Source organism: Takifugu rubripes, chromosome 13 (assembly GCF_901000725.2).
Source record: "Takifugu rubripes chromosome 13, fTakRub1.2, whole genome shotgun sequence".
Lineage (NCBI taxonomy): Eukaryota > Metazoa > Chordata > Actinopteri > Tetraodontiformes > Tetraodontidae > Takifugu > Takifugu rubripes.
Window position 1 is genome coordinate 1824441 of NC_042297.1, and position 26679 is coordinate 1851119.

Genomic DNA, 26679 nt, shown 5'->3' on the forward strand with positions numbered 1-26679 from the left:
ACCTCTGGGTCCAAAACCGGGGGACCCAGGCTCCATAACGAGGTCTTCATTAGAAGATGAAGCTGCTGTGGGTTGTTAGTCATCCAACTAGGAAGAAGCCTCATGACCACCTGACGTTATAGCTCAGAACTGGTTCTAAAAAGTCCCCCTCTTGAGGTGAGAATGGTGCTGGAGCCGGGTTCTGATGCAGTTTCCTGACCAGCGTCAGTGATCTGGGTTGTTTCTGCCCGTCAGTGTAGCTTTCGATTCATTTCTCCCTTATAGTCGTCCCTTTTATGTGGCCCGAGGTCACAATGGCAGCTCTCTTTTTTGCCTGAATACCATCCAGCTAGGATCCCTCCAGCATGTCCTTTGTCCTCTGTCCCACACCCATATTTGGACATCCCGATGGCGATGATTTACAAACGTCCAGCCTACAAGTAACAACTACATGGACTAGTTTCCCAGTGTCTCCCTGAGACCATACGATCCTCCTCTTGGCCGGGCTGAAAAGGCCCCCCTGAAGAACTGGTTGATTTACGAATTAAAGGACAGATCCTGGCCATAAATTACTCTCAGCTCCATTGCTGTCCAACTACAGGCCAAAGAAATGTCATGCGGAGAAGCGATTCAGCCAGCTAATCTATTGCTAATGTATCGGGGTCTCGATGCAACGACCTCCGTTTTGTCACATGCAGACGGAGTTTGAGCCAAGCCTTTGTGGCATTAAGAGGAGCCTGAAGTGTGACAAACCGCTGCGTTTCCTCTGGATCCACAGATAAGTCCAGCTGAGTGTCAACAGCATCGCGATAGGAATCTCCCTTCAATCCCAGCGAGACGTCTCGGTCTCCGTCAGGAGAAGCTAGGCTAACTGCACCACAGGCAGCAAGTGCAGACACCGGTGATGAGCTCTAAAGCTCGGCCAAAGGCTCCAGCGGACTGTTCCTCCGCAGGTGCTCAGGAAATTGAGCCGCACGCACCTTCTAAAGAATTAAAGCCAGGAGGAATATATGGATCCACAGCCCGGACGATTCCCAGGCACTCTTAGAACGATGTGGGAATGAAACCAGGGAAGAATTAGCTTTCTGGCTGTCTCCTTAGATTTTCCTCCTTAATGTTCCAGCCCGACAGTGTGGAGATGTTAGGGGACGTTACAGTCAAAAATGTGGAAACACCTTCTCATTCTTTTTTTGGGATTTTGTGGTATGGGTTCTGACGTGGGTTATACAGTAAGAATGAGGATCTTTTTATGTATTATCACGTTTCACTTTAGAAATTCAACACTCTTTTCAGTGTGGAGTCAAAAAGAATGTGCTCTTGACTGTACCCTACCCACCAGGATTAGTCGGAGGACCATTTTTAGTCATAAATTATGCACAGAAACAAAGAGATAGTCACTTTTTTGTTCTCTTAGCATACTGGCTCCAGCAAATGCCTTTTAACAATCTTTAAAATTGTCCATTCAACTCAAAGTTACTGAGTGTAGCAAAATGTCGAAGACATAAAGTCGGGGGAAGATTGAATAAAATAATGCAGGGGGACAGATTAGTCATGGAGTTGAGCCCACACGCTCTTTCAGCCACTGCACAATGCCACTTTTTATAAGCGGCCCCCATCTCCACAAAGGCTGCGTTCAATATATCGAGGATGATACATGGTCAGACATGTAATCTCTCTTTGATTCTCTGCTTTCATTCATCCCACAACCTTTTCAGCCCTGACACTGATGAGCTCTCTCTCCCTCTCCCTCTCTCTCCCTTGCTCTCTCTCCCCCCACAGTGAGTTCTGGTATCTGCTGGTGTGTTTATTGACCACAGTGTTCAGGTGGTGTATGCACTGAGCCTGCTATTGTTGTAGGATAATGGCACACAGTGCTGGGGGTTTGGAATTATAAGCAATATTGGATTTTTCATATTGTGAAAATGTTATGGTTCCATTCTAGGTCAAATAACTTAAAATTACACAGAAGTCTCTTCCTGCGGGGGGTCTGAATTTCACTCCTAATATTAATGGAACGTCAACATCATTCTTACACTGTCAAACTTTAGGATTTAGTACTCAGCGCGTTGGAACAATCCCCTCATTTGACTATAAGACTGACGGATTCTTTATTGCCCCCTTTGCTTGATGAGCCAGGGGTGAGACGAGTCAGGTGGGCTCGGTACAATCAGGAGGGAAGGAGATACACGTGAGGAAATTACGTTTCAACTTTATTTATTTATAGGGCACTTTCAAAGGGATTTAGAAGCACCAAGTACCCCACAGAGGGTAAGAGAACACAGAAGACCGGATCCTCCCACCCCTACATATATGAGCTATTCACACAGTCCTGCACACACGTGCACACATCCACAGCTACTCATGCACAGACCCACACATGCCCCTGGGGCCACCTTAAGGGGGCCACACCAGGAGGGGCCACGGTCCACACCTGGGTGCAGAGCTCTCTGCCTCCCCTGGAGCCTTTCTGAGGACCATCAAACCCACTAGCAGACCAGAGACCACTCCCCAGTCTGGCCCTGCGGAGGAAACACTGGAGCTCAAAACTGGTGTAAACCAGCAAGAGGAGATAAAAGGTTTAAAAATAAAATAAGGTAAAAGGCTAAAGCAAATAAAGCTAAGACAATAGCAAAGGCCAAAAGAGGAAGCAAGTTCAGGGGTGAGAGTAGGTCAGAGTGGTAAAGAGGCCGTGAAGACATTTTAAAACCAATACAAGAACTTTAAAATCAGTCCCGAAGAGCACGGAGAGCCGGGGCAGCGACCCCCCTAATGTAAAGGGGGGTAATGTTCCGTCCTTGGGGATAAATGAGGATTATAAAAGCTCTTTTTGGTAAGAGCAGATGACAGCACCTCCGTGCTGGCCCGAGGGGGAAACCCACGATGACCCACGACCCACGGCTCTGGATAAACCCTGAGGATTTGATGGAGTTTGAGAAGCTCTGGGGTGGTTCCAGTGTGCACTGGTCTGTATCTATCAGAGGTGGTCTGAGGAGGTGACCCCACAGACGAGCTGCTGCAAGTCCAATTACCAAAGAGGCTGATGCTAATTCTGATGATGTCATGTACGAGGCAGCATCACCACTGGCCAGTCAGGAGGTCCTTGCTGCGGGACGTCACTGAAGGCACCAACAACGGGCACGTGAGTGTGAGCCATGGGATGAGCCATGGGGTGAGCCATGACAGCCAGAGCCATGACAGGCGGCCCGGGCCCAGTGGGCCGTTTACCTGGTGAACAGGTGGCACCAGGATGCACTGTGAGAAGAAGGTCTGCCAGAGTCCATGTGGACGTCACTGCGACACCAGACTTTCTGCACCTTTGGGTAGAAACAATAGCCCTGTTTTGGGGGTAATTTGCCCGGTTCAGGAAGGATTTAAAGAGCACAGAAGCATGTTTGTGGTGTTGACTTGGCCTCCATATTCCCCAGAGCTCCAGCTAACCGAGCTGTTGTGGGATGTTCTGGACCACCACTCAGATCGATTGCCCCCCCCACTCCCTGCAGGGATCCACAGCTCTGTTTGGTGCCAGATCCCAAGGTCCACCTTAAGGGGTCCGTATCCTGATGTCTCAGGGCAGCAATTGGCCACCACCCTCTTATGTTTACGAGTTCTATCTCCCCGTCTCCCTCTGCTAGCGTCCCTCATTCTCGCTTTCTTGTCCTGCCTTTACGGTTGAAGACAAGAGGACCATATGTCATAAAACAAATCCTCCAAATGAAAAAAAAAGGAGGTTCTGATGAAGAAAAGGCGACATAATTTAGGTCCGACATTCTATCATCTTCTCTCTTTACACGCAGTCTTTCATGTTATTGTAGAGGGCGCATGGTAGCATCGGATTAAGGTCTGGGATTTTTTACACCATTACACTCCGCATTAGAGATTTTCACATGACCTCCATTGTCGTTCTTTTATACTTCAAACAAGAAAATTGTGAAATTCTAATTAGTCTGTATAATTGAGGGTGGATGAAGCACTGCCAATCGCAGCTTGTCTCCTATAAGGTGGAGTGGTTTTGTTCATTGGCTGGGTTTTCATGGTGGTCTGCTCTCTTTTGATTCTTCTCCTCTTCTTTGTCTCTGTCTCTTCAAATGCTCTTTCCTGCTGTACTTTTTCTTTTTTTCTTTTTGCTCATCCCTTTTCTGAAGAGCAGAGAAAAGGCTGCGGTGGAGGGCCCGGAGGTGAGGGTTGCATTATTACAGCCAATTACAGCTGCGCGTGTACACGCTCGCTACCTGCAGCTAACACCAGCAGACTTTACTGCCTCTGCTCTCTTCGATGGCAGAACAAGACACTATCTGCATCCGCTGCTACTTTGCTACTATATTTATTCTTTTTCTTATCTCCATTCAGCCAAAAAACACCAGTTCTTTCTGTTTTATCAAGCAGAGCACAAACAGTAACGCGTGCTGGCTGATAACACTGCCTGTGCGGAGTAATGAAGACATGCTCTGAGACTGTTTGTTCAGGATACATAGATACGGCAGCAAATCGCTGCATATTGATCACTGACAGATTAGCTTACAATCATATCTACACCAATGTCAAAAGAAGTGGGCGAAAAAAGGAGTGTTTGCCCCCCCCAAAGGACAGAAAAATAATATAAAAGAAATAATAATGAAAAGAAATATCACAGACAATCAGTGTTTAATTACCGCATTTTCTGGACTATATGTTGGTCCGGAGTTTAAGTCGCACTAGCCAAAAAATGCATAATAAAGAAGAAAAATAGATATATAAGTCGCACTGGACTATAAGTCGCATTTTGGGGGAAAATTGATTTGATAAAATCCAAGACCAAGAACATATATTTCATCTTGAAAGCCTATTAGCAATCCATTAGCATGGATTAGCAATAGGGTTACGGTATGCTAACATAACAAATTCAGCTACATGACCCACAACGAACGGAGTACGTGTCTGCTTTGTTAACGTAGCATATTAACAGTTATTCAGATAACTATAGCATAAAGAACATCCGAGCAAGTTTACCAAACAATCAAGTCTAACTAGACGAAGCACTGCTTCTTCTTCTGCGTCGCTAAAGGAACTCGTTCCTCAGTACACACGCCTAGACCGCCCTCTGGTGGTTGTCACTGTGAAAATAATGAACATGTGAAATTCTGTAATAATGTATTTATTTAAGTCGCTCCGGAGTACAAGTCGCGCCCCCTGACAAACTATGAAAAAAAGTGCGACTTATAGTCCGGAAAATACGGTACAAAATAAAGTATAACCAGCCCATCTGGACTCACAAGATGGTTGTCCAGGTACAAGAGCAGGACTAGTTTTGCTTGGTCATGGTTTGGTAGATGACTGGAGGATGCATGCGTCACGTCCAAATCGCAGCTTCCTGTGGCCACTGCACAAACGGAACATTGTCGACGCTGTCAAGTCTAAAATTTCGGAATGATGAAGGTTTAGAAAGAGGAATCGGGATGAGGTGGGAGAGGATGAGAAGGTTTTTCCCGTTGTCTTCCACATACTGGACAGGAAAAGGCCACTAAACCATCTAAACGCAGTTTTAAAAAGAGTCAAGTGTCGAGTAAATACGTTCCCCAAATCTCAGCATTGAGAAAAATGAATGTTTATGTGTTCAGAGTGAATATTTTCAGACGAGTCCATTTATCGTGTTGAGGAGCCACGTTCATGTTCTGACCGTTAAACCTGGGACTGATTCCACGTTAAACACCTTTATGGTTCCTTTATTTCACTGCGACCTGTGCAGCTGCTGTCCGACTCAACTAAAATGAAAATACAATAAGCAATCCAAACTAATGAAAGTGTCATTATAGCGTGCACAGATGAGTCGACGCAACAGCAGCAGCACTCGGTTGTGCGACATGATGGGGTCACAAACACGACGTGACGACTGAATAAAAGGTTCCTCCGGTTCCCAGACAAAAAGCCCCCCCTGGATGCTTCCAGGACACTGGTGTGATGGAGGAACCTCCCGTTCCACCAGTATAAAGGCAAACATGGGCGCTAACGCTAGCAGAAACACCACCGTGCGCTAAAACACAGGCAGACTTTGGAGGGTTTGTGCCACGTCGTGTAGCCGCCGCCATCCCATCAATCAGGGTTATGAGTCCAACTTGGCTGCGACGTTATGACCTCTGCACCCAGACGCAATTACATTTCTGATGAATCTCTGATTGGCGTAGATTCTGCTGTCACTGGGCTGTCACTCAGAAGATCCTGATGAGAAAATCCTTTTTATTTTATTTTTGGACCAGATGCAAATACAGCAACAGCTGAGGGATTCAAGAGAAGAGAGGAGAGGGGGAAGAAAGAGGATGAAAACATCAAGGAAATGACTGCGGAGAGGTTGAGTCTGTTCGCTGCACACCAGAGGGGGTTAAGACAGGGTTTGGCTGGCAAAGACAAGCCAACAGAGACTCAAAGTGCTAAATCTAAAAAGTTTCTCATTGGCATTGTTTAGAATCCGGAACAAGAGGGACTGCAAACAACAAGGAACATCATTTAGATTTTCTCCCCCTCCTCTGTTCCCTTTTTTCATGTACCCAGGCACATAAATAGCTATCTTAACAACTTGATGCTATTTTGAATAGGGGTTGCATCTCCCTGTGGAGTTCCATGAGTGAGGCAATTTGCCAGTGAACAGGTGCGTTTTTATTGCTTTCATACAGTTAAAACAGATTCTTCCTTCCTTCTCCCTTCCCTGTTTTCAGAGGCGGCCTCCTTTCATACTTAGGTTGAATTGATTTAGTTTGTCTAATTAAACTCAGAATAAGATGTTAATTACCTAACAAGGTCACCTCTCTCTACCACCAAATTTACTGTTGGTATCTTTTCTTCAACAGTATTTTCTTCCAGGATTCAAAGGGAAGCCAGAAGAATGGTGTTAATTGCCTATACGCGCTGTCCCATTTTTAAATGGGAATTTCTTTTCCCCCAGAACTTTTCTTTTCCTGGGTCTTTTTGAGCTTTCAGAAAATAGGGATTCATTGTGCCATTGTTCCTTTCTCTCTTGTCCTCTACTCAGAAATGATGCGTCAACTCATCACAATATGGCTTTTGTCTACCTTTACCAAGTTCCTCATGCTGCTTGTGGAAGGAGAAACGGGGACTGATGGGGACAATGGTTCATGCTAGCATGGATCAAAGATGACTTTTTCCCCGATTTCCCCCCACGTTATTTAGAAGAAGAGCGTTTGCCCTAAATTTGCTGCACTAAACAAGAGGGTAGATATTCCAAAGGTGACCCCGTCCCCTCATCTTACCCCTCTTTGGACACTTCCTCTGAAGGTACAGGGCTAGAGGAGCAGGGGGAGGGCTAATTGAGTCTTGAGTCTGAATGCACCAGCGAATAAAAGGAAAAAAGAAAATGACCAAAGTTGCAGTGTTTTCAGGCAATAAACTGAAAAATTCTTAAAAGAAACACAGTCAAATAGATATAAAAGCAGTGTGTAAGAGTGTAAATGACACCTACAGTTAGATGGAGAATAGCTCCAAATAGAAAGATAAATATAAATCAATACATATAGAAATATAACCAGTAAATATAGAAATATAACCAGTAAATATAGAAACATCCTCAGTAAATAGAGAAAACATCATCAGTAAATAGAGAAACATCATCAATTACATAGAGAAACAATACCATAAATATAGAAATATTAACAGTAATATAGAAACATAACCAATAAATATAGAAACATCATCAGTAAATAAGAATACTAACCACATATAGAAACATCATCGTAAATATAGAACCTATAACCAATAAATATAGAAACATCATCATTAAATATAGAATATAACCAATAAATATAGAAACATCATCAGTAAATATAGAACTATAACCCAATAAATTTAGAAACATCATCAGTAAATATAGAATATAACCATACATTAGAAACATCATCAGTAAATATAGAAATATAACCAATAAATTAGAAAACATCATCAGTAAATATAGAAATATAACCAATACATATAGAAACCATAATCAGTAAATATAGAAATATAACCATAAATATAGAAACATATCATCAGTAATAAGAAATATAACCAATAAATTTAGAAACATCACAGTAAATATAGAAATATAACCAATACATATAGAAACATCATCAGTAAATATAGAAATATAACCAATAATTAGAAACAAATCATCAGTAAATATAGAAATATAACCAATACATATAGAAACATCATCAGTAAATATAGAAATATAACCAATAATTATAGAAACATTATTAGTAAATATAGAAATAAGGTGGACACCACATCCTCCAGTGCACCTTGATAGATTTTATATTCAGGTTATTCAGTCATGTTTAAAGGGCAGAAGGTTCAGATTTCAAGATATTATCACTTTGTTTTATTCTGTCACGGCGTGACCTTTGACCTGGGAAGCTTTAGTGCATAGTGTCCCGTTTCTGAGAGCAGCAGAAAATGGCTGCAGCTGTAAATCTTAATGTAAAGCTCAGTTATTTCTGACATTCAAAGGTCATTTGCTGATTTACATCACTTCATTTTCCTCATTGTTTTCCTATTGTTTTTTTTTAAACTTTCACCTTGAAAAGAGTAACTTCACAAAAATGATTTAGTCTTAGAGGAAAGTCCTTTTCACAACAGTCCTCCTTTCACTTGTTGACAACATTTAGAAATGATGGATTATGATGTTAGTTGGACGTCTGAGTGTCTTTGAGTCTCCTCCGCTCCAGTCTGCAGGTGGAGGTTGCTATCCTTGTGAGGACCTTTGCGTAATGGTGAGACAGACACGTTGGCTCCCCCTTTACTTCTTCTTTCTTTCACATCTTCATCCTCCCATCAGTCTGCAGTCAACACCCAAAAGAACCTTTTCCAATGAACATTGAATTGAAAAGACATCATTTTGTCCTGATATTCAGAACCCAGAAGAACGAAGAAAGGAAAGAAGGTTGGGACAAGCGGAGCTTTCGGACCCACGTGTCCGACCCACGGGCTGAGGGTGAGCCCAGTGATCTGAAAACCTCTCTGGAGACACCTGAAGCTGTCTGTGGGACACTTCCCGCCCACCCTGACAGCTCCAGAGGACCAACGAATGCATCAGGTTCTTTAAGTTTCGGAGGGAAAAATGCCATTTTTTGCTCAAACATGAGAAAGTTACGCGGCGCGTGAACGAGATAAAAGCTGCTGCTGGACCGAGCCCAGTGATGCCGGTCCTGAGGCAGCAGGGTTCAGGAGGGGGGCGCTGATTCGGGGTTCAGCTCCAGCTGTCAGCCCAGCCAACAGGCCGGAAAGTCCATCTTTCCGCTGCCATTCTCCCCGTTTGTTTAAGCCTTTCTCTATCCATAACTGTATCTCCTCTTTCTCCCCCACCCGTCACTATCATTCCCATTTTCTCTCATTTTCTCTGCCCCCCCCCCCCCCCCCCCCACCCTGCCCCCCTCCTTTTGTATTTATTGCCGTATTTATTTCTGCTGAAAAGTCAGTCTAGTTCATTTGCTAGTCAGCTAGGCAGAGCAAGACTCCTATTCTTAGGCTTTTATTAACATCACGGGCTGCACAACAACAGCTACAGAATCTATTATTCATTAAGTGTAACCAATATAAAATTTAAAACAGTCCGGGCTTTTTTTGTGTGGAATTATATAAGGTCAGCATAATTTTCTGCCTATTACTAATATCTATATCATCTTTTCCTTAGTCAGCTCTATTTAAATATGCAATCATTTACAGCTTTTGACTATAAGTGAGTGCACACCCAATTTTCAATATTCCTCCAGTCGACTTTTTTATGCTGACATCAATGGCAAGCTATTAAAGACAGTATTTCATTATTGGTTCCTCTTCCCCAGTGGTTATTTACAATCCCATATATACTAAGCACTGATATTAAAGGAGACCATTTTAATGAGGTGCTATCTGCCATGGCAATATGTCTTTCTCCGAATGAGATTGTGTTTAAAGATTTTATCAAGAAATGGCTGTTCGGCAGGGTTACGTTTTGTCCATGAAATATGCATTTCATATCTCTTTCATTTCATTAACATAATTTAATTTGCGCTTTGCATTCTGTGCATAATACATATTTGATTTACAAAACAAATATTTCCATTAGAAAATGAATTTCATGCGCGCGAAAGGCAGAGCTGAAAGATGTAAGGAAATATGAAAAAAAGGAATTGTATTATCTTTGACTAAGGGAAAAAAATCTGGCAAGGAGAAACCCTTAATAGATTTCTTATATGCGTGTGTTTGTGTGCGTGCGTGTGCGCGTTGGCGTGTGGATGTTTTCGTGAGCCTGTGTGTGTGGGTGCACGTGCTGACATCTGTGCACGTTTGTGTAAATGTATATTACGTTAGAGTGAAGGCTGAGGTTCTGTCCATAAGCTTCGGAGCAACAACTGCCATTGATTTACATAGATCCTGCTGGCTTTCATCCTTGAGTTAAGTGCACGTTGCATTTAACATCACACGCACCCACACACACACACAGTGGACGTTGGGAATCTTCATTTTTGCATCAGAGTTTCTCGGAGTGCCGTATAAGCTTCTGCGGTGGGACTCGTGCGCCCGAAGGCTCCATTGAGGTGTGCACGTGAGGCCCGTGGCTGCCTTTTATGCCTTCACTTAAGAGATGTTTAGCTCCTCTTCCTTTAGCCACCGGTGGGGAAGCCCTTTGGTCTGATAAATGATGAAGTCTTCCCTCCTCCCTCCATGGAACGCTGCTAGTTTTAATTAAAGCACTTCACCTTGCTTGTTTAAAGGCTATCACGAGCCTCGTGATAACTTCTGGAGTGTGGGCAAGAAGGAGATGGAATACGGAGCTTTGGATAACACCCAGCATTTAAAACTGGCCCTGGCGTGTTCATATTAATTTGGCTTATCTCTCTGAATATTAAAAAAAAAGAAAAAAAAGAAAAAACTGCAGGTAGAAGCGAGACAGATCCCGGGATTTAATGAGCTCAAAATGTAAAGGCAGTGTCAAAACACAGTTTTTCCTCCCGTTTTTTTCCCCCTTCCACGTTGGGACGGTGGTGCTGGAGGACTGGTATTAGCAGGGATTTCAGGCTTCCTTGACATCGCTGCATTGAGAGAATTGCTTAAAATAGATGGTGGCAGGTAGAGGAGGTGTGAGTGAGGGGGGGGGGCTAATACCTGGGCTTCACTCTGCTTTGTCGCCCCATGATAGCAAAAAGCTCAGCGGATGTTTCAACCTAATCGCTCCTTTCTGTTCCCATCGCTCTCCATCACTGGCTGACTTTCTAACTCTGCTCCTTCTGATTGTCTCCCCCCACCCGCCCCCACCAACTCCTCCCTTTTTACCCACGCTCTTGCCTCTGGGGTATTTGCCTGCCCGGTTAGCAGCAGCTAAGAATTCCCATAAGTCTGTGACACGTGCATCTAAGTTGACGGTTGGATGGGGATGTACAGAAGTTAAGGGAGGTGATATCATCAGCCCCCCCCCCCCCATTTTAAGGCGGTGGGTGAGTGTCTCAGGATGACTCCTTGAGCATAAGCCTCTTCTGCGATGTAGTGTTAGGACTTAACACCCCACTCTTCAAACCAAATCCCAAATGAGACGTTTGAGACGGAGTTTAAAAAAGAAAGAAAAAAAGGTTCCCTGAACCACGAAGGTAAGTCTGCAGGTTCTCGCCTCACTTTAATGCTCCAGCACCCCAACAAAGCAGAACCTGGTTCTGGATGGATTCTGGATCGAGACCAGAACCTGGTTCCTTCCAGTGCACCTGTGCTGGAGCCTCATAAGATCAGGCAGCATTGTTTAGGTTCTGGGAGTTTCCTTCTGCTCACATGTTGCTGCGACTGAGCTGCTTTATTCTGACTGGGAAACTGTTGTTGCTGCGTTTATGTGATAGACTGACGTCCTCTGACCCTCTGACCCCCCCTCACCCGCTGATGCAAGCAGCACAGGTGGGCAGAGATGCTGCTGCTGCTGCTGCTGCTGCTACTGGTATAACTGCTGTTATTGCTGCTACTACTGCTGCTACTACTGCAGCAGTTGTAGCAGTAGTAGTAGCAGCAGCAGTAGTAGTAGCAGTAGTAGCAGTAGTAGTAGCAGTAGAGGCAGCAGTAGCAGCAGTAGTAGTAGCAGCAGTAGCAGCAGTAGTAGCAGCAGTAGTAGTAGTAGTAGCAGCAGTAGTAGCAGAAGCAGTAGTAGCAGCAGCAGTAGCAGCAGCAGCAGGAGTAGTAGCAGCAGCAGCAGTAGTAGCAGCAGCAGCAGCAGCAGCAGCAGTAGCAGCAGTAGCAGCAGTAGTAGCAGCAGTAGTAGCAGCAGTAGTAGTAGTAGCAGCAGTAGTAGCAGAAGCAGTAGTAGCAGCAGCAGTAGCAGCAGCAGCAGGAGTAGTAGCAGCAGCAGCAGTAGTAGCAGCAGCAGCAGCAGTAGTAGCAGCAGTAGTAGTAGTAGCAGCAGTAGTAGCAGAAGCAGTAGTAGCAGCAGCAGTAGCAGCAGCAGCAAGAGTAGTAGCAGCAGCAGCAGTAGTAGCAGCAGCAGCAGCAGCAGCAGCAGTAGCAGCAGCAGTAGTAGCAGCAGCAGCAGCAGTAGCAGCAGCAGTAGTAGCAGCAGCAGCAGCAGCAGCAGCAGCAGCAGCAGCAGCAGCAGCAGCAGTAGTAGCAGCAGTAGCAGCAGCAGCAGCAGCAGCAGTAGCAGCAGCAGCAGTAGCAGCAGCAGCAGCAGCAGCAGCAGCAGCAGCAGTAGCAGCAGCAGCAGCAGCAGTAGCAGCAGCAGCAGCAGCAGCAGTAGCAGTAGCAGCAGCAGCAGAGCAGTAGCAGCAGCAGCAGCAGCAGCAGTAGCAGCAGCAGCAGTAGTAGCAGTAGTAGCAGCAGTAGTAGCAGCAGCAGCAGCAGCAGTAGCAGCAGCAGCAGCAGTAGTAGCAGCAGCAGCAGCAGCAGTAGTAGCAGCAGTAGTAGTAGCAGTAGCAGCAGCAGTAGCAGTAGTAGCAGCAGCAGCAGCAGTAGCAGCAGCAGTAGCAGTAGTAGCAGCAGCAGCAGCAGCAGTAGTAGCAGCAGCAGCAGCAGCAGTAGCAGTAGCAGCAGTAGTAGCAGCAGCAGCAGTAGTAGCAGCAGCAGCAGCAGCAGTAGTAGCAGCAGCACAGCAGTAGTAGTAGCAGCAGCAGCAGTAGTAGCAGCAGCAGCAGCAGCAGCAGCAGCAGCAGCAGTAGTAGCAGCAGCAGCAGCAGCAGTAGCAGCAGCAGCAGCAGCAGCAGCAGCAGCAGCAGCAGTAGCAGCAGTAGCAGTAGCAGCAGCAGCAGCAGTAGCAGCAGCAGCAGCAGCAGCAGTAGTAGCAGCGCAGCAGCAGCAGCAAGTAGCAGCAGCAGCAGCAGTAGCAGCAGCAGCAGTAGTAGCAGCAGCAGCAGCAGCAGCAGCAGCAGCAGCAGTAGTAGCAGCAGCAGCAGCAGCGCAGCAGCAGTAGTAGCAGCAGCAGCAGCAGCAGTGTAGCAGCAGTAGCAGCAGCAGCAGAGCAGCCACCACCACCAGCAGCAGTGAGTCCTGACTGATCTTCTGGTTGGTTCTACCAGATCAGCCTGGACCTGCTGCCTCTTTGACCTAAACAGGCGCCATGTTGTTTTCTTTCTGTCGCTAAGGCAACGCTGCCGTCCAGTCACATGACCACAGACACCAGTGTGACGCTGGTCATCCTTCAATCCCAGTGGGTGATTAGATTCTGTCGGATTTCGAACCAGCCACAAATGGCAACTGTGTAACGGGCGGAGCAGAACCCACCCCATTCTCTAATACCACCCCATCTCAGTACCACCCCATCTCCAGTACCCCACATCACCAGTACCCCCCCATCTCAGTACCCCCCCCACTCTCAGTACCCACACCATCTCAGTTAACCACCCTCATCTCAGTACCCCCCCATCTCAGTACCCCCCCATCTCAGTACCCCCCCCATGACACCTCTCACACCTGAAAATCTGCCTCCGAGTGGCTTTTGGTTCAACTCCGGGCAAAAAATGCAGCTAAATCTTGCTGAGAGACACCTGAGCTGGAGCTGGATGCCGGCGGGGGTCTGCAGGCTCCCCAGCCCCCCCCTAAATATGTCCGGGGGGGGGGGGGGGGGCGGCTCCTCAGAACACAACATGACAAACAATCCCCCTCCACAACAACACATGTCGGCGCCCTGCACATTATCACCTTAGCCTGAACAGAACGCCTCTCTTGCTCAGGCGCAGGTACCTCAGCTTGTTTGTTAACATCAACAGCAACGAGAGGGCAGGAGTGGGGGGGTGTTGGGGGGGGGGGGGGGCAAAAATCAATCTAATACTGCAGAACTATCAGATCATATGAAATTATGGATTCTTGGTCTGAGCGTTCGGGCCCTTGTCTGCCGAGCTGTGCAAATCAATTCCAACAGACACAAAGAGCAAACACGCGCCCGACGCCACAATAGGAAATTGGAGCGAGCGCCGCCCCCCCCCCCCCCCCCCCCTTTTTTTTTTTAAATATGCCGCCACATATTTGTTTTGCGGATTACCATTCCGAAATGAAATTTGAACAGTTACTTAAAATAACATGAAGATACTCATTTTTTTTATTATTAGGATTCCCCCTCTCCTCCGTCCCGCCCGCCGCGCTCCTGTTTGTTGGGGGGGGGGGCGAGGAAACGGGCCGCTGTGTAAACACACACCGAGCTGCTATGATGCCGATTATGCTTCCCAAACATATTTTTTCCGGCCCTTTTTTCCCCCCGTTCGGGAAGTTAAGTATTTATGCGTTTTTGTTCCCGTGTTGAGGCGCTATTTCTGCATTGATGACGCCATCTTGGGTGCGCTAGCAGCTAGCCGCCGAGGGCTACGGGGGAAAACGCCTGTTGAGCCGACGCCCGTGCTAGCGAGCGGGATTGTTGCTGTATGGTGGGAGGGGTATTGATCGCCTGCTGCTGCTAAACCGATTCTCTGTGACGTTTAATCCTGAGTGACGCCTCATCAGTTAGAAATTCAGTTTATATCCAATAAACTCCCCCGATTAACGTCCTTTTTTTAATGAATCAAGGTTGTCGTGTCGCACCAGCTCCATCCTGTAATATCCCGACCTTGAAACGGGACGACGTGCCTCGAACCTTGTTTGGGGATGGCTGTGTCAGGATCTGGTGGTCCACATGGGAACAAGGTTTGGACCGTTTCCAGGCCAACCACACACCTGGAATTCAGTTTCATTTATGTAAAGCTTCGGCAGTGCAGAAAAAAACCCCAGCTCAATCTAGCAGGTTGCAGAAGGAGCAATTAAAATTAAACGATAAACAGATAAATGGAATCAAGAAAGAGGGTGAGGATGAGGGTGAACGGGGAGCAGCGGAGCCCCGGCTCACCTGTCTAAGTGTTGGCTGTCGCCCCCTTTCTGCCCCCCCCTCGTGCAAAGAAGCTGCTTTCTCCTTTCAATCAGTTCAATCAGGGGAACTTTATTTTCTTATGGCTTATTTTATCTTTTCAATCTTCCCGTTGGACTTGTTCCCTAACTTGTTCCACATTATTCAGCCTAAATTTGCCCGTTGAAAGAACCTCCTGACCTCAGACTTCGGTCCCTGTGGTCTGAATTTAGGTCCAAAGCCTGAATCTTGAGCCACTTGGTGTCCAAAGGTCATGTGGCAGCAACATCGGGTCAACCTACGGTCACAATGGCAACACAGTCGCTCGTCCCCTCCTGGACCAACAAACTGTTAGCCGTTAGCCGCTAGCCGTGTTGTTGTTTCATGCCTCTTGAGTGACCAGGGCTCCATCCCGATGACGGTTGAGCAGATCTGGAGGACAAAGCCATCGAATCGGGGCAGCCCGGGGCCGCCTGGGGGCTGGCAGTGACCCCCTCAGATGTGGTGGGTGTTCATGTGGGTCGTGCACATCGTGGTTTTGTGCCTAAACTTGCGGAAACGTTTTCGATGATGCGAAGCCTGCGGAGTCAGTTCAGGCTCAAAGCGGCACAAGCTGAGCCACCTCCTGCCCCCCCCCCCAGATTAGGGTGGGCTATTTAAGCCCCCCCAAGTTCAGCTGATCACTCTTGATCTGCCTGCTGATCTGTGTATTGCTGCTCTGTGCTGCCTTGAAGTTCAATCCCACCACCTCCCCAGCATCCTCCTGTGGGCGTCGTGTTCCCCTGTGTGTGTGTGTGTGTGTGTGGGGGGGGGGGGGGGGGGGGGTGCTGCTGCTTCCCTCAGCCGCTACATTTTAACCGCTATGCTGATGACATCCAGCTGTATTTATCTGACACCAGAGGCAACAGAGCACCTCGTGAAACTCCCGGCTAGCCTTAAATATCTTGCTTTAAACTCAACTTTCCTTCTTAATTCGGACAGAAACCGAGGTCGCTGTGTCGGCCCTGAACTGATCAGCACTAGGTGATGGATCGCAATGGTTCCGCTGGACGGCATTTCCTGGGCTCTCGTTGGTCCCTGAGGAATCTTGGAGTAACCGATGACAACATCTCCCCTTAGCTTAGCGCGGTGCCATTTTGAACATTCCTTCGAATAGAAGCACACTGACTCAGAACAGCAAGAACATTTGTTACTTCCTGGCCGGACTATTGTAGTTTCTGGATGTCGGAATATTTCTTTGAGAAGCTTCCAGCTGATCCAAAATGTTGCAGAGTTCTGACAGAAATCAGCAAGAGAGACCCTCCCAGTAGACCGCTCCGGTCTCCGAGTGCTGGTTTATTTCTGGTTCCCTGGGGCTGAGCATTTACCTGTCAGCTTCTGTGGAACCAGCTCCCTGTCCAGGTGTGGGAGGTGGACTCGGACCTTCCGTCTGCCCAACGTTGTGATCACATTAACACCTGCATTGTTGGGCCAACAAAGACCCAAAGCACTCAGCCCGTCCTCCATGCTGTCCGGCCTCGTGTACAGATGTGGGACCAGACGTCATGAACATCTTCACTCGAGGACGCTAACGCTCGCCTCATTATTTCTGCCAGTTCACTGGTTTTATCTTTAACGCCACAAAACGATGGTTGGTCTTTTGTTGCTTTCCCTCTCTCTCTTTTTTATTTTTTGTTTTTGCTGTGCCTCTTCTCCAGCCCACCCCCCTTTGCCTTAAGAGTTTTGAAGGGCACCCAGGTGCCCAATGGGTCGATGTAATGAGTGCTAATGAGCCAATTGACAACCTCAGTATAGGCTGATTGGTGCTGCAGGCTCTCACCATGTGCTCTACAGAAACCTTCCTGGCACAGGCCCTCAGCCTGCTGGATCCGTGCCCTACCATTGCCCTCCATACGAGCTCCAAAGGCTGGTGAATCTCTGATTGAGCAACTGTGTGATGGATTATCTTTCCGTGCGTATTATTGCACTTTTAAAAATGAAATCCATATCGACCCTGGAGGACTATTGTAGACCCAGATTTGCTAGCCTGGCGTTGGATTGTTTTGAATGCAAATTGTTAGCCATGTGTGCTGTGGGTGTCTGTCCGCTCCTCTTTCCTTCTTCCCACTCCACCATCAACCCTTCTCCTTCCTCATCAGGAGGGGGGCTCCGGCACGAGCCCGGTCCTGCTAAGGGTTCGTCCTGTTGAAAGGGACCGTCTTCCTTGTGGCTGTGGCCGATTTGGGGGTCAGGAGCTGCTCTGTAAAGCAGGAGGAGAGAAACGGAAACGATCAGCAATAAAAATAATCGCAACGAAGCGCTCCATTTGTCGCAACGTTTGTCGTCCATTATTGTATAGAGGAATGGAAAGATAAAGGACCAGCTGCCCCAATGGGAGCGTGCACGGGAGGGCTTGTGTGGCTTTGTTAATAGCGCTAATAGGGAAGGTGTGATCCTGTAGCAGCGTCCAGAGGAGCCGCGAGGGATGTTGGGGAAGGTAAAAAGCTTCTTAGCGTCCAAACGGGAGTTGTGGTGAAACGTTGACCGGTTCCTCCAAACTTTGGGTGTTTGGCTGAACTGCCACAACAGAGGAAGCCACACTTCGTTAGCACACGTCCAGCGTGGCTAGCTGGGTGTTGTGAGTTTGATTGCCCCACTGTAAGCGCTTGTCAGACAAGGGATCTTCTTCTCCCTTTCTATTGCTCTCCTCCTCCTCCTCCCTCCTCCTCCTCTCTCCTCCCGTCATCTCCGTGGCAGCAGGAGACATCTGGACGACTGTCACGGTTGACACGGTTGGTTGACGAGCGCTGACAAATCCCCGCGGACCCCAGGAAACAGGAGGAGGAGGGCTGTTATCGGTGATGATGGACCCGCTGCGTTGTCTAAAAGTGGAGTGTCTGCACGATGTTGATGAGACTCAGACCTCTCGGAGAATCCAGATCCTTTTCACTCGCCGCCGCCAGAAATTGTGGGATTGCAACTTCCGACGCTTCTGAAGCGTCGCTGCGGGGTTTCCGCGTCGGACCTGCCCAGTTTAGGACGCCCCACGCCGTGGGTGATGCTTGCGCATTGAGCAACAAAAGTTCTCCTCAACTGGTGGAGGTCTTAATGCATTATTGGGATTGATGCGCGGGCCTAATGCATTCGGATACGATATTATTTGTAGTAATGCGATATCGTTGCCCCTCGGAATCGCATACCTGCCCTGTCCCTACGAGCACGGCTGCCATTAAGGACATTCCAAATAGCATTAGCATGGCCAGAGATGAGGACCGCTTTGTTGGGACTAATTGGTCCACATACTGATGTCAAAATACGCCATCTTTTCCCATCATCTGTTCACTTTTTCAAGTTAAATCTTATTTGGGGACAAACTTATGAGGGACATTAAAATAAAATTGAAGGCTGAATTTGATCAGTGGTCCTGATAGCCTGCAATCTAATAACTCAGCATCTCCAAAGCAGACATTTATAAACTGAATATTTGAGGGGCAGAAATGCTATAAATAGATTCATGAGGTGATCGATTCGTCTCCAGTCACGTTTTGATCTGTGGCGAAAGAGCACGTTGTTAAATTATAAGTGTGCTTTGATTGTCTAAGAGGAATCGTTAAAACTGGGAAACGAAGCGGCCGAGGTCCAATGCATTAAACGGATCAGAATTTAACTCTGCCTTTGTGGATTTGCTAAAATAATAACAACAACGTCTGTCCTTTATAGCCATCAGCACAGGTAATGCTGTATAAAGTTGCATTCTAATGACATATAGAAGCAGTGATTACAGCCCAATTTAATTGCTTCCTTATCTCATTTCCATAATGGCCTTTATTTGGAGCCAAATTTGCCAGAAATCATTATATAATTTAGTCCATTTTGAATACAAATGCCTCCGTATACGTGCGCGCGTATGGATGCACATGTAGACAGTATCGAGGAAGGATGGCAACTAGCAGGCCAACTCTGACCAAACCAAAAAGACAACCCCCCCCCCCCCACACACACACACACACACACACATCCCAATGATGTCATTATGATAATAGATAGGCAGGCCCAGCTGGTATATCGGGTGGCAGAAGTGTGAGAGGGTTATAATGTGCAAATATTAATGATCCTGGATTTGAGACTCTGGACATCTTTGTGTGAGTATGTGCGCGAGTATATCTTTATGTGTGTGTGCACACATGTGTGGTCAAGTGCCAGAGGGTGGGTTCCAACAGCCTGGATTTAATCGCTGAGACCACTCTCCATAAGATGACTATCATGATCTGCCAGCTCCACTAAGCTCCTCTGATATGTCGATCCCTGGTGACACAGCTCGATCTGGGCTGCAATGTTTAGCCAAGTCACCAAGATCACTCTAAGTCCACAGTGGGCGCCGGAGCAGCCGTGGTCTTAGAGCTTCAACACTGGCCGTAACCCCGTCCAAAGCTTGCTTCAAACAGCTTTGGCCCCCCGTGAGGGGCCTGAGATGCTCTTCGAAGGGTGGGTTTCTGGGAATGAAGCAACTTGGGGATGAAAGATAGTTTCGCAGCCACTTTGTGCACGGCTGGGCTGCGTCTGTGATATCTGCTGGGCCGTTTCTACATGGATAACCTGCCTTCTCTCCCTGGCTGTGAGGCACTCTGAGCAGCAATCAGGCGACACTGATTCCGCTGCTTTCTTAAGAGGATACGGATCATCTCTGCATTCTACAGCTGCTGGGATCCCTTTCAAAAGACTCTTCAGCAATTACTAGCAAGCTAATATATTCTAGAGATTTAAGGTTTAAAATACATACATTCATCATTTGTGCTCATCCGTGACTTTATTGTATTGTCAAGTCATCACAGTCCGACAAATCTACTACGGAGCAGCAAAACTAATAAGGGAATGGAGCTCTGAAGGTCAACGGTGGTAATTCACCCGAATGTCTGGAGTAAGAGCGCCTTTATTAAACGTTATTTAATGTTACGCTTCTGGGGACGACCCCAGAAACAACAGGGAAGCACGAGCGAAAGTTGGACTTGTTTTAGGTCAAACACAGCGTCTGCAGCTGTATTAGCAGAGGCGTCTTTGTGCATCTGGAATTTACTCATTGCATCCTGTTAAATATATATACAGTATATGTATGTATATATGTTTTTAAAAACCAAAGGTCAACCTTACTTTTGACAAATGAACAAGCTTAAAGTCAACAATGCAAAACAGGAAAGAAAAGGCAACAACTGGAAAACATGTCAACCACTGGGAATACAACAGGAGCACACACACACGCGAGCACGCACCTTGTCTCCAGCATTGCTTGGCCACCAGACACGGGCCACCGTTGCTGCCTATTGGTTGGAGCTCTGTCAGATCGCCAAGCTTTAATGGAAACGCGACAATGCAGGCAAAGCGCCAGAATCATTTCAGTGATAAAGTTATATGTTTAGCCTCCAACAACCAGTGGAGATAATGTTTGGCCTCATTATAATTCTCACCATGTTTAAACAGGCGGCCACAGAACGCAAACAAAAGCAGATGAAATTTGAAAAGTATTATCAATATTGCAGATAGTGGACGCCCTTTCCAATCACAAAGCTGCATATCTCCCCCAGCAAATATATGGTTGAGCAGTTCATTCGTTTCTATTAGGCCTTGTATGTTTCCCCGTGGCTCATATACAGTATATTTATGCAGAAGTGATGAAAAGGCCAAACAAGCTACAATTAGATGTGGCTTGAATTCACCAGCAGGAGTTCAGTAAAGGTACATTGGGAAGAATCTCTCCCCTCTTTCTGTTCTTTTAGACGGAACACACTGACTAAAAAGCTGAAATGCGTTGAAAACGTCGTCTACGATTAAGAAATCATATAAAACCTGTATAAAAAAGGTATTACAGAGGAGCTCATTATGGAAACAAGCTCAACGAGTCCACCTTTATTTGATCTAAATTGGTTTCTATATGTGGCCACATTTGACCTGGGTTAAACCTAAACTCATATAAATACCTTTGCTGCTTCTAAAACATAGAATCTCAAACAATTTTTTGTTCTTTGCTCCCAATATCCAATAATCCCGGGTGAGCAAAGGCTTCATTACAATTTGTATTTGACCAAATTCTGCCTGCAGAGACGTAAGAAAAGAGGCGACATGATTTGCATGTATGCCTTTTTAATGTATTTTTATTCCACCCTTTGTGTGCAGTTTGAGGTTATCTGTATATCTGTGTGTGTGTAAGTGTGCATGCATGCATGTGTCTTCATCTTCCACTGCAGTCCCCCACTTGGCACGCCACTCCTTGTATTCTCCAGCTCTGTTAATAGCTGGCTGCTGGAGCAAAATAATTGTCATTTTCCAGCCAGTGGTCTAAAGTCATACAACATAATGAAATGTATAAAAAGAGGGGGAATGGCAGACAGGAGGCATGCTAATCAAATGTAGAGAGATCTGAATAATTTAAAGCACAGGAAGAGAGGAGGAGGAGGAGGAGGTGCAAATGGAAAGATGGTGAAAAGTATCATTTAGGTTGACAGCGCTGTGTGCTAATGTGTGCATCTATGAGGGCAGAGCAATATCCAGGGTAATGGTGAATACAGAAATAAATATGAAAATAAAAGGGGTGGGGGGTGAGGGGGGGGTTGTGTGCTTTGATCACCACTGGCAGTTAAGCAAGTACATACTTGATGACTTTGTTTTGTGACTGACTGATCGATTGATTTGCTGCCCTCTCGCTCTGCAGCCCTGCTTCCTGTCTGTCGCTGGCAGCTGTGTCTGTGACTAACACATTAACTGCCCTGTGTCCACTGGAAGACTCTCACTAAAGCCCCCCCCCCCAGCCAAGGAAGGGTAGAAACACATAGGTGAAGGAGGGAGGAAGGAGGGACGGGAAGGTAAGAGGCTTTAAAAGAGAGGGGGGAGTGAGGAAGAAGACTAGTGGGTAATGAAGGAGGCATGGAGGGGCATTGAGGGCTGGGGGTACCTGACCTGTCAAGACTAAATAGACACACATGCACACACACATGCACACACACATGCACACTCACATGCACACACATCTGGGGAATGTACAGTGGTTTCTGAGCAGAACACAATCCTCGGCCATTTTTCTTCTCTCTACTGCTTTTTTTTCGTGCACGTGCAGACACACCATAAATCCCCGATTACCACGTTGTTACACCTGTTCCTGGATTATGAGGGTATCTGGCATGGGGGGGGGGGGGGGGGGGGGGGGGTACTGTTGTCCCCGGGAAAAAGCGAAAAGAGCCAGAGACGCGTGCATGTGTAACAGATGTAACGGAGGTGGACAAAAGGTGCCGTCATCTATAAACGAGATATCCTCATAAGGATTTCTCATAATTATGTCGTGTGGATGTGTGTTTGGGGGGGGGGGGGGGGGGGGTTTGAGGCAGAGCAGCTATGAATGTTGAAAAATGAGACCAAATAGTTTAGCATCATTTGAGGTTATCGCATTGAGACTCCAAGCATGCGGAGATGCAGCTGAAGCCCACCTGCTGTTGCTTCTGCTAGGTAAATGGAAATGGGTAAATCGTGTCAGGGTTGAGCCCAAGCCCGACCCCCCCAACCCTGGCATTCATCAGCTTTGGGAGGGGGGGGGGTCATCACAACAGTACATTTGAATTAACTTTAGGAGGAACAATAAGATTTTATACAACAACAGGAAGAGTGAGCAACATTTTTTGGATGTTAGACTTGTTTGGAGGCTTATTGGAGCACAAGGATGTGGTGTAAACACCCCTCAGGGGACACGGCCATGGGTGACCAGACCCCAACGGTCGATGACCATGAGGGGTGGTTAACCGGAGCAAAACTAGTAGCTCCTTCAGCAGCATCATTAATAGCCATGATGGCCCTCCTCTCAGCACACCCTCTACCCTCTAGTCCAAGTCACCAGGTCACCTGCATGCAAAGCCCCAACGTCACCACCAAAATAGGCTCATTGTGGGGGAGGAAGTCCTCCTGGTACTTGGCCCCTCTTTCCGTCTTGTGGAGACCTGACAAAGTGGTGATGGCGTTGGCTGGCAGTTATTGCCGAGGCTACACTTGACAGACAACAGCTGTCAGTACTTGATGGGGCCGCCAGCGGTAACGCGTTCCTGCCAGGGCTTCTGGGCAGGAAACGTTCTGAGGCTCCTTTCCCACCATGCAGAGGAGAAGATGTGGAGATTCGCTAGAATTGGTAGGCTGCATATATTGTCAAATGAGAACGTGAAGCAGATTCAAACTCAGAACTTTATTGTCATCGCACGAGAACAACGGATAAGATGGGAAAAGTAAAACATAAGGAGCGAGAAGAACAGACAAAAGGCTCTAAAAGGTGATAACTAAATAAAGATAACTAACCTCCAGCCAGCTCCTGGTAGCAACATCCCTTCGTTTCTATATATTGGACGCTGGTTCCGTGGGCATTCAGGGCAGCCATTGCTCTGGTTTCTATCTCCTGCCTGTTGGCAAGCAAGGCAGAGTATAACGAGGATGAGTTGAGTCCCCGGTCCCTTCCTGGCTTTATTAGGGCGACCCGTACAGCTCCGGCAGTGGGGGAGAGGGCAGCCCGAGAGCCTCAGAGCAGCGGCGATGACTCCCTGCAGCTGTGCAGCTGGCAACCCCACACACAGATGCAATGCGTCAGGCGACTTTCCACAGAGAAAGAGAGAAGGTTACCAGCGGCTTCACAGACGGTCTGAAGCCTGAGGAAGAGAGGCCTTCTGCTCGGCCACCTTCACAATCACCACGGAGGTAACTCCCCAGGTGAGGTCCTTCCTGTGATGCCCTGGAACTTGGAGTCGCTGTCTTTGGTCTTTCCTCACCAAGGAAGGAGGGCCTGTCCCCTCCGGAGGTGTGCCCGATTCTCTCCAGACTTTATAAAGGGTGAGAGGGGCTGCAGGCATGTGTGCAGGGTGAAGGGCAGGGGGCTAAACACACATCCGGTGGGGACCTGGTGCTGAGGCGGAGAGAGCTTTGAAGGTGTAGGTGCCAAGCCTTACCCTCGGGGACCAAGTCGGACAGGAAGTCTAGAATCCACCTACAGATGGAGTCTGATCTTCCCAGGCCACCTGTAGTCTGGCATAGGACCCTGGTATGTCTAGAACACAGTGCGAAGGACGATAGCTACGGCACCCTCTGGGGATCTGTGGAGGAACAGATCCCCAGAGGGTGGATCAGGTTATGATGGTAAGGTCATCATGTAGTCCCTGGTTGGATGGTTGGTTGGTTGTCTGTCTCTATGTCTGTGGCTCCAGCTACAACTTTAATGGCTAAAACAGAGGTGTCTTTTTAGGGCAATGTCCACCAAGCTGTTTGGAAAAGAACCTGTAACAGAGTTTATTACTGAATACAGACAAGGCACCAGGGTAGTGCGAACTCTAGAACAGACCGAGCATAGATACACCCACACATACACACTTACCTTATGCTGCGTGCTCTCTTGTGTCCTCGGTATTTGTCCCTCCGTCCCACAGCAGGACCAGGTCACCTTAGATCATCTTAATGAGCAGGTGGACATCTACTGTGTTTGTCTACCAGGCATTTGTGGAATAAAATCTCTGTCAGACATCTTCTTGTCTACCACTCAGCTCCAGCATTGATGATGGAAGTCTGGTTTTCAGCAGTTGTCCTTGTCTATAGTCAGAATGACGTTGTGGGGCTGAAGGGACAGATGTTCTGGACCTTGCGAGGCGATTCCCTGCCAGGATCCTGGGCTCGACTCCCACACTGCTCGTCCTGAACGCTCTCTCTGCTCCTCATCTTGTTGTTGTGGATACCAAAGCCACGCATGTTCTCACATTTCCACAGATGGACTCAACAGTGTTACTCATTAGCCCGCGTCATTGTCGTTGCGTCTGTCCTATTGGTGGTCCGCCCCCCTCTCAGGATCTCCTGACGGGGTTTTCTGGAAGGTGCATCTATAGTTGTGTTGGTGTCTTCCTCTAAGAAGTCTCAGACCATGGTAGTAGTCCAACTTTTATGCTGTCTTATCTGGGGTTTCAATTGACATCAAATTGCACCCGTCGTCCAGGTGATCCGTCCAAGGAAGTTCAGACCCCATCTTGGGGCCTCCCTCTTTAACCAAAGCTAGCTAGTTGTTTGTCTCTGCAATGTCAAAATGTCTCCTCCTGGATCAGCTGATGCCTGTCTTTGCCCATGGCTTCATGGCTTTACTGACCGGAGGTCCAGGAAAATAACGCAGCCCACATCGGCCTCTAGCCAGGTTCTCCATCAGCTCCCTCTGCCTCCCTCTGGACTGTGTCCCACGTTCAGAGGAAATAGCAAATATTTAGTCAATGAATGTACTTTCAACCAGATGATAAAACATGTTGACCAGCGTCATAAAGAACTGATGAAAAGGAGGATATTGAAGGTGCAATTCGGGGCCATCTGTTGACGTCTTTGAAAGTGTGATTAGAAATGTATATAAAAGTGACCTCCTGCAGGGCGGCAGCCCACAGCATGTCACTAGTAACACACACACCCGTGTGCGTCTGTCGTTGTGCGGATTAACAGACACAATGTATTCCTCTACTTCAAAACCCCCACTCTAACATCCCGACCAACCCCCTGATTCTGAGCTAAAGCCAATTGAACTCCAACCTAAACCACGTTTGAATAAAAATGTCCCCGCTTCTCAAAAATGTCCTCACTTTGATAGTTAGAAACGAGTGTGTAGCAAGTACACACACACACACAGCATCTAAATGGTCCATTTTAACACTTATCATTTAATTCTATTGATTTCACCAAAATAATAATAATAATTTCCTCATAATTAGTGTAGCACGGCAGCTTTTTAGCACGTTTTCTCTTCTAATAGAGGGATATTTTCCAGACAGACCCGTTTTTGTGTAGTTCATATCACATCTAACACGTCTCCAACATTTAAAACGTAGCAAATTTCACCTACAAATGTGAAATATGATGTTTTGCCACCGACGAGTCGGGGATCTATTGACACAGCAACGTCGCCACGGAATCATTTACAAGGCAGACCCAACAGTATATGGAGATATAGACAGTTTAATGCAACGTTCTGCTCCGTAATTTAAAGCGATTCCCTCTTCAATATATGCTCCTAAACAGGGCGCGAGCACTGGAGGAGAAGGGGGGGGGGCGGCAGTGCAAAGTCCTGTCCAAGAAGAAGTATTATTGTCCAAGAAGTATTAGTTCTTTTTAATTTTAGCAAGACGAGGAAGTCAGAATTCAAATGAAAGAATCGGTTTCCATCCAGCTACATAGTAATCCATAATCCCACCGACGTGTCTAAAGCACAATGTGGTCGCTTGTGATTAACGTTAATGCCTCCCCTACTCAATTTATTGAAATGTTGGAATGAACACACTCGGTTTGGAACCGATGTGCTGGCTTGTGTTTAAAAATGTGGACGGCTGTGGGGACGGGTGCGGGGTTCTGAAGGGGATGAGACAAAAGTGATAGAGGCAGACGAGAGAGGAAGTTCGAAGAGGAGGCAA